This window comes from Microtus oregoni, unplaced genomic scaffold, assembly GCF_018167655.1.
Source record: "Microtus oregoni isolate MIOR12 unplaced genomic scaffold, Mior012 000062F_ref0000492, whole genome shotgun sequence".
Taxonomy (NCBI): Eukaryota; Metazoa; Chordata; class Mammalia; order Rodentia; family Cricetidae; genus Microtus; species Microtus oregoni.
This window is the reverse complement of record NW_024543872.1, coordinates 6,112,872-6,120,113: the sequence shown is the minus strand read 5'-3', so window position 1 is coordinate 6,120,113 and position 7,242 is coordinate 6,112,872.

The following is a 7,242-nucleotide window of genomic DNA, read 5'->3' as shown; positions in this document are numbered from 1 at the left end:
ACGGGTAATTTGACCTCTCTGATTGCCAACTGAGTGTAACAGAGCGACGGCAAATTGGACCAGTAGCTGCTCGACGTGGCGCCCCGCCCTCCCGAGGTGGCTTGGATCAGAGGTGCCCGGGAGTGTTGTTGGTTGCTTAGGCCAGAGATATCTTGGCTATGACCCAAGAAATCGAGAACGGAACAGCCACGCTTTGGCTTGTGTATAGCGCTTGTACATCTTCCAGTTTTCTTGCAAGTTCTTTGACAAATCACAGAGCACTGTTCTTCGGGCTGCACTAACAGACATTTTGGGATGGCTTGAAACTGTCCTGCCTGCCAAAGGGTTTTCATCTTTGTGAAAGAAGCATTGCCTAGGATCTGGAGGTCTTAACTGATTCGGATAGTCAGATAACAGCTCTTAGAATCTTCGGCCAAGTACCGAAGTGGAAGCAAGCCAACAAATAAACAAACGAGTAAAAAATAAATCATGTCAAGAGAGGGAACAGCTGAGGTGTGGAATGAGAACGCTGGGAGCGGATTTTTACACAGGGCGCGGAGTTCCACTGAACTAGGGCTGTAACACCACATTCTAGGGCAAGTCACAGGCACAGGAGTATTGGCCAATACAAAACAGACTCCCTGTTTTCTTGTGTACACATTTTGTTTTGATATTTTTAGTCTTAATTAGGTTCTTTTTGTGTTTTTTTTTTTTGGGGGGAGAGCTCATGAAGTTGGGTGGGTAAGGGAGTGGGGAGGATCTGAAAGGAACTGTAGGAGGGGAAAGAATATGCTCAAAATATACTGTAAAATAAAAGTTTTAATTAAGATATTATTAAAATTAATGATTAAGTTGTGTTGCCTAGTTGTGCCTCCTGGTCCAAGAGCATCTGGAGATCGGGTACATTTAACATTGGTCTATGTAGACTCACAAACTCTAATAATGACTTGAGGATTATGTTGGGGAGAGAGTCAATTTTCATAAAGCTATTGAACTTGGTAGTGGATCTAGCATACATACAGAAAAGATGCATATTGAATGTGGCTTGGGGATCCTCACAATGTGCAGCCTGTCTTTGTATATCGCACCAGATAAAGATATGATGTTATTAACACTTAGGAGCCCTTCACCCTGCCAAGCAGTTGCTGCTTGCTTCCAGAAGCAACCTCTATGCTGACTTCTAACATAGTAGATTAATTTTGTTTATACACTTAATATGTAGAATCAAACCATAACCTATGCATTCTCCTTTTGTTTGACTGCTCTGGTTCAACAGTTTACTTGTAAATTCTTTCATGTTGCTGTACAGTTTCAGATCTTCGTATTTTTCAGTTTTATCATAATTGATGCATTTGTTTTTATGATGGGGTCCAGCCCTGTGTGATGTTGAAGTAGTTTTCAGTTTGGAGCTATTGTAGTTAGTGTCTATGGTACACAGGGCCTTGAGTTCCATCCCTAGTACCAGAAAGCGGGCTGGAGATGGCTCAGCACTTAAGAGCACATACGACTCTTTCAGAACATCCTGGTTTGATTCCCAGTATCTATGTGTTTTTGTGGGGCAGTTATGATCTGTAATTCCAGGGGGTCCAATGCTTCTGGCTCCCCAGGGCACCAGTTCATGTGCACATACCTTCACACAGACCACACCCATAGACACAATTAAAAATAACAAAATAAACCTTTTTTTTTAAAACAGAAAGAAAAATAATTGCTATCATTTGTATTTGTGACTGTGGAAACTGGGGGAAGAGACTGAGAAAGTGACCTGAGACCATTTGCGAGTGGTCAAACTGGCACTTAAACAGGCAAGGTCCCCTCATAGCCATGTTTTCAACTGCTGTATCACATACTCTCTTACAAGAGGCAAGTGGGATGACCCTGAACTCACACTCAGTGTGCAGTGTGCCCCAGTGCCCTTCTCCGTGGAGCATCCTTGATGTGCTCCCTACAGTGCTGCAGAAGTAGCATCTCATTCTGAAGCCTTGACACAACGTGGCTTTTCTTTTATAGATTCTCTGGTGATTGTTGTCTGTTCTGTTTTGGGGGCTGATGATTGTGCACTGTGTGAACAGGTATTAAGGTGGCCTTTATCAATCTGTGGTCTCAGCAGACCTTTTTATCTCTTGAGAACTGGTTTTTTTTTATTGGTATTTTTAAGAATAAAAAGGAAAGGGAGAGCATTTTTGTGTGCAAGCGCACACCCAGGATCTTTTTCTCCATAGGAACTCCTGAACAGACTATATCTCTTCTGACATAAGAACCTTATCACAAAATTTAGGAGGAAGAAGCAAAGGTTAGGTCACTATGACCCTTATCTGTAGTAAGCTCACAGTACACTCTGCCTTCTCCTGGACTCCATTGGGAAACAGCATCCTGGCGTAAGGCTTTTTACATCAGTCACTTCAAAACAGGCTAAAGGTAACTTTACCTAACTCCAGTGTAACAGGCCAATTGCAAAGTCACTCATTTGTGGATTGAATCTCCTTTTCTAAGGAAAGAACTTGCTAGAAGGCAAATCTGGTCAAACTTACCTTACAGGAGTGGTTTATAGTCTGCTCTAACTGAACCCAATTGCTTATTCTAAATTTGCTGCTATTATGAATTGTAATGTAAACATCTATGTTTTCAGAGGGTCTTAAGTAACCCCTATGAAAGGTCATTAGATCTCCAGAGGGTAACAACCCACAGGGTGAGAACTGATGTGTGTCTCTCTCTCTCTCTCTCTCTCTCTCTCTCTCTCTCTCTCTCTCTCTTTCTCCTTCCTCTTCTCCTCCCTGCCATTCTTTGCATTGGATATTCTTTCCAGAGGCATCAAGTGGCCTGAAACGTACACACTCTTTGTATGAGCTATTTAATGGGAGGGACACAACTTTGACTAAACTAATTCAGGATCTATAAGACAAAATATTAGCAGGGACATGTTTACAATATTTGGCATCAATAACCATACACAGAGAGGCGAAAGAAATGAGCTTTAGAGACCGAGTCAGGATTCAAATCATCTCTGTTCCACACTGAGGGCTGCAGCCAATAATTCCTTCTCAGCGTGTCAAAAAAACCTTCTCAACTGGACAATCAGGGTGAGGCTGACTGTATCAAGGGCTACTGTGGGAGGTGCAAAAGTTGATACATGATACTGACATCACTGGTGGGTCAAGGACGTTTACAAGGAGAGTCAGAACACAAAGAGCCAATGGCTTCAGTTTTTATCCTTTTGAGAAGGGAATAGTACAATATTTAGTAGTTAGTCTGAAAGTTCCAGTGTGAACTATCTACAAGCAGAATAACCTCAGGCAAGTTGCTTAGCCTTTCTGTTCTTTGTCTAATATAATGAGGCTAACTGTTGTGGGATATTTGAACACTTGTGTGAAGATGTATCGCTGTGATTGGAGAAAGAAAAAGTTGAATGGCCAACAGCTAGGCAGGAGGTACAGGTGGGACTTCCAGGCAGAGAGAAAACTTTAGGAAGAAGAAAAGCAGAGTTGCCAACTAGACTCAGAGGAAGCAGGATGTGCAGAACAGAGATAAGGTAATGCCACGCGGCAAGATGTAGATTAATATAAAAGGGTTAATTTAAGTTACAAGAGCTAGTAGGACATACCTAAGCTAAGGCCAGGCTTTTATAATTTTTAGGTCTCCATGTTGTTATTTATGGGCTGGCAGTGCACAGTACATGAGACTACATCATAGAACTATAAGGTAAAATTAAATACGTTATAGCCCTTGCATCAATGCAGAGAAGGAGTAAGCTATTGCAAAGGTTAGCATCAGGGTTAATTTTATATCAATTTTGCTAGGCTGGAGTGCCCGGATATTTTGTAAGACATCATCTAGAGATCACCTATCCATTTTATGTAATGAAGTGCTTCCCAACTCCAGAATAGCCAAGTCAATTTAAATATTATAGAACAGGGAAGCAAACACCCATCTAGCTGTTAAATTTTAAGATGGAATTTACATTTAAGTTACACTTCTGTGGATCTAAAATCCAGTTGTAACAGGGGTTATGGCAGTTGTCTGGGAGATCGCCAATGCATTCCCTGGCACAAAGACTCTAGCAATTGGGGAAGACAGAAGACCAAGCCACAGAGAAAACTAACAACTTCCTATATCCAGGATGTAAGAAGCCTCATGCTGGAAGTCCCACAACCTGGTGATGGGTTGGGTATTTTATAGGGCCCCTGAATCCTCCCCTGTGCTGTTTAGATAGATACCTGCCTCCATGCCTTTCCACTGTTTCACCTTGAGATGTTTCCTGGGACTAAGAAACAGGCATCTCACGAAGCTTGCTTTCATTTTTCTTATCTACCGATGATGTCCCTCTAACTGCTTCATGCCCCCGCCCCCGCCCAGAGATTGACCAACTTCTGCCAGAAACGGGGAATGAAAGATCTAGCTGTTACATTTAGCCATGGGGTGTTGTAGGGAGGCCGCTTGTTTTGTTCCCGGCTGCTCAGCCCTGAAATAATCACACAGAAACCATATTATTTAAATTATTTAAATCACTGTTTGACCCATTAGCTTCTTATTGGCTAACTCTTACATATTAATTTAACCCATCTCCATTAATCTGTGTATCCCCATGAGGCTGTGGCTTGCTGGATAAAGTTCCCATGTCTATCTCCTGCTGGGCAGCATGGTTTCTCTCTGACTCTGCCTTCTTTCTCCCAGCATTCAGCTCAGTCTTCCCTGCCTAGCTAAGTTCTGCCCTGCTATGGGTCCAAAGCAGTCCTTTATTAACCAGTGTTATTCACAGAGTACAGAGGGGAATCTCATATCAATGGGGAGTTTTCTTGGGGGAACTGGTCCGTGAGAGGGGAGGCTTTTATAAGGAGCCTGCTGGGGCTAGGCTGGAGGGCTGTGGTAAATTCTGGCAGTCAGTGTGTCTGGAGCTCCATCTTCAGGACCATTTGTACAAACAAAGGGGCTGAAGGAGTGGAGAGAAGAGTACCAGAGTAGAGTGATCATTGCTAAAAGTTCCCACGTAGGAGCAGGCTTCTTGAGGTTGGCCTGGAGAGCGATGGACCCACAGTCCACTTTCAAGCATGTTAATTGTTGTTGGAGTGGATGCACTTGGTGTGAGGCACTTCCTGGATGAGAAAGAAGAAATTTAAGCACTGTTTTGTTTTTAAGTTAAAACAATAGTGGGCCATTGATCTTTGTGGCAGCAAGGCTCTGCACTGCTAAGTTGAGCCAGGTCATGATGTCCTATCATTTGGCTAACACTTTTTTTTTTTTAACCAAGAAGAAAATTCTTAATGAGAAATGGCTATCTAAGCAAGATCTCATGGTTTTTAAGCCTAATGTCCAGGGAGTGTGATCCCTTAAACATTAAAGAAAAACAACAGTCATTGTTGTCTTTGGTTATCCTTTCCTGTTGGGTGTTTAAGATCATGCTGGTGGCCAAAACTAATGATTTTTTGAATTTTTTTTCTGTCGTGGTCATTTGAAGATTTTGTTCTCAGGGGTCACTTGGGCTCGAGAAGAACCTCTGGCTCCTCTAGCCTTCATTTATCACTTGTTCTGTCTACCTGAAGATAATTCAAAGCCTTGCTTGACCTTGGCCTCACTTGGAATCATTGAAAGTTTCCTCTGTATTGATTGTCCTCTTTGTAGACTGAATACTGGCTAGAGCTCACCAGGGGGTGTCTCCATGGCCTCCCTGAACAAGAGAATGGATGATTCCCCACAATGATGCCATTTGAGACTGCCCCACAGTCTCCTGGGACTCACTTGACCTTGGATAGCAAGCCTCCAAGTGTGGATATTGGACACCCAGGAAGTCAGTTAGACCAGTCTGATACTTTTAACTATTGTGTAATATTTTGATAAAACTCAGGCAAAAAAAAAAAAAAACAAACACTTAAGCATTGGTCAGATAAACATTTTTGTTCTTTAACACAGGCCTTATAGTTACCATGGAGAGCAGATCAATAACTGCATTGAGTCTAACAGATGTTTCACCTCAATGCATTGAACTTTGGCCTTTTATATACTTTATATAACTTTCTCAGACCCTTATAATTTGCTTAAGCTTTACAGCTTTCTTTCTCATTTTGTAAAAGCATCCAACCATCTTATGAAACAATAACGGTAGCACCACCTTAATAAAATAAAGTTGAATCCAAACTGCCTACATAATAAATAAATATTACCTGTGAATGTACTGCTAAACTATAACTTGAATCTGAATCTAGTGGTTTACACTGAACATGAGACTCACCGCTGAGTTCAGTGGCAACAGGCTAGACTCAAAAAACAACTGTCCTTTTTAAAACATATCAATTTGCCCAGATGAGCCCTACCTATTGGTTCATGCACTGGAAGCCAGACTTGATTGATTCCTTTTAGTCTTTAAACTTTGTAAATCTCATGGTCACCTGGATCGCAGTATCGACCAGCAAGTGGTGATGCTGAAGGGTTAGAGTATAACTGAAATAGAACCAAGTTCCCTCTCCTGTAATCCTCAAAAGCAGTGTTCCAAAAATGATTCTTGTCAGTGAAATGAAGTGAATGAAGGAATAATTACTTTCATGTAAACACATATTAGGAAAAATTTGCCCTCATTTTGAGATCTTCAGGGCTAGAAGCCTATGTGTTTATAATTTACTGGCAAGGACACCTAGTTTTCTAAACTCACTACTCTATTCTGGGTCTCGTGCAAACTACCCTTTGGAATCTGAAGGTAACGTTGTAAGAGATGATGAAAGGCATGTTTGTGGCTGGTTGTCAAGCAACCACAGGCAGAAGTTACTGGCACGAACTCCTTTATTTTGTGCATAGAGTGGGTGTAGGTGCTGAACTGTGTTTCTATTGGTTACATTATCTTCCAATAGCAAAAGAGAACCTGTTATTTTCCCAGTTAATTAGCATACTCTGGGAAAAAAACAACTGTGTTTCATTCTCTGCTCCTGTCAAATATAGATATAGAAACCAAGGATTTTCAGGACTGGATTCAAAAGGACTCCAGAAATGAAAAGATTTAAAATATTGAAATAAATGAATGGCACCAAATGGTGGTTATATTCTGCTATGTGTTTGGAGCCAAAGTCTCTGCAGCTGAGTCTATTGCAAAATTCAGATCCTCCTGCCTCAAGCCCTTCTTTCCAGCCACATTCTGTAATTACAGGTATGTGCCACAAAGGTGGCAAGGGGTCTAGTTCCTGAAGATGCTTCCATGTACTGAAAATTAGAATCCCCAGGCATACTTCTATAGCAAATTTAGAAAACACTTGGCTAAGTCCAAGGACAACAGCATGGTTG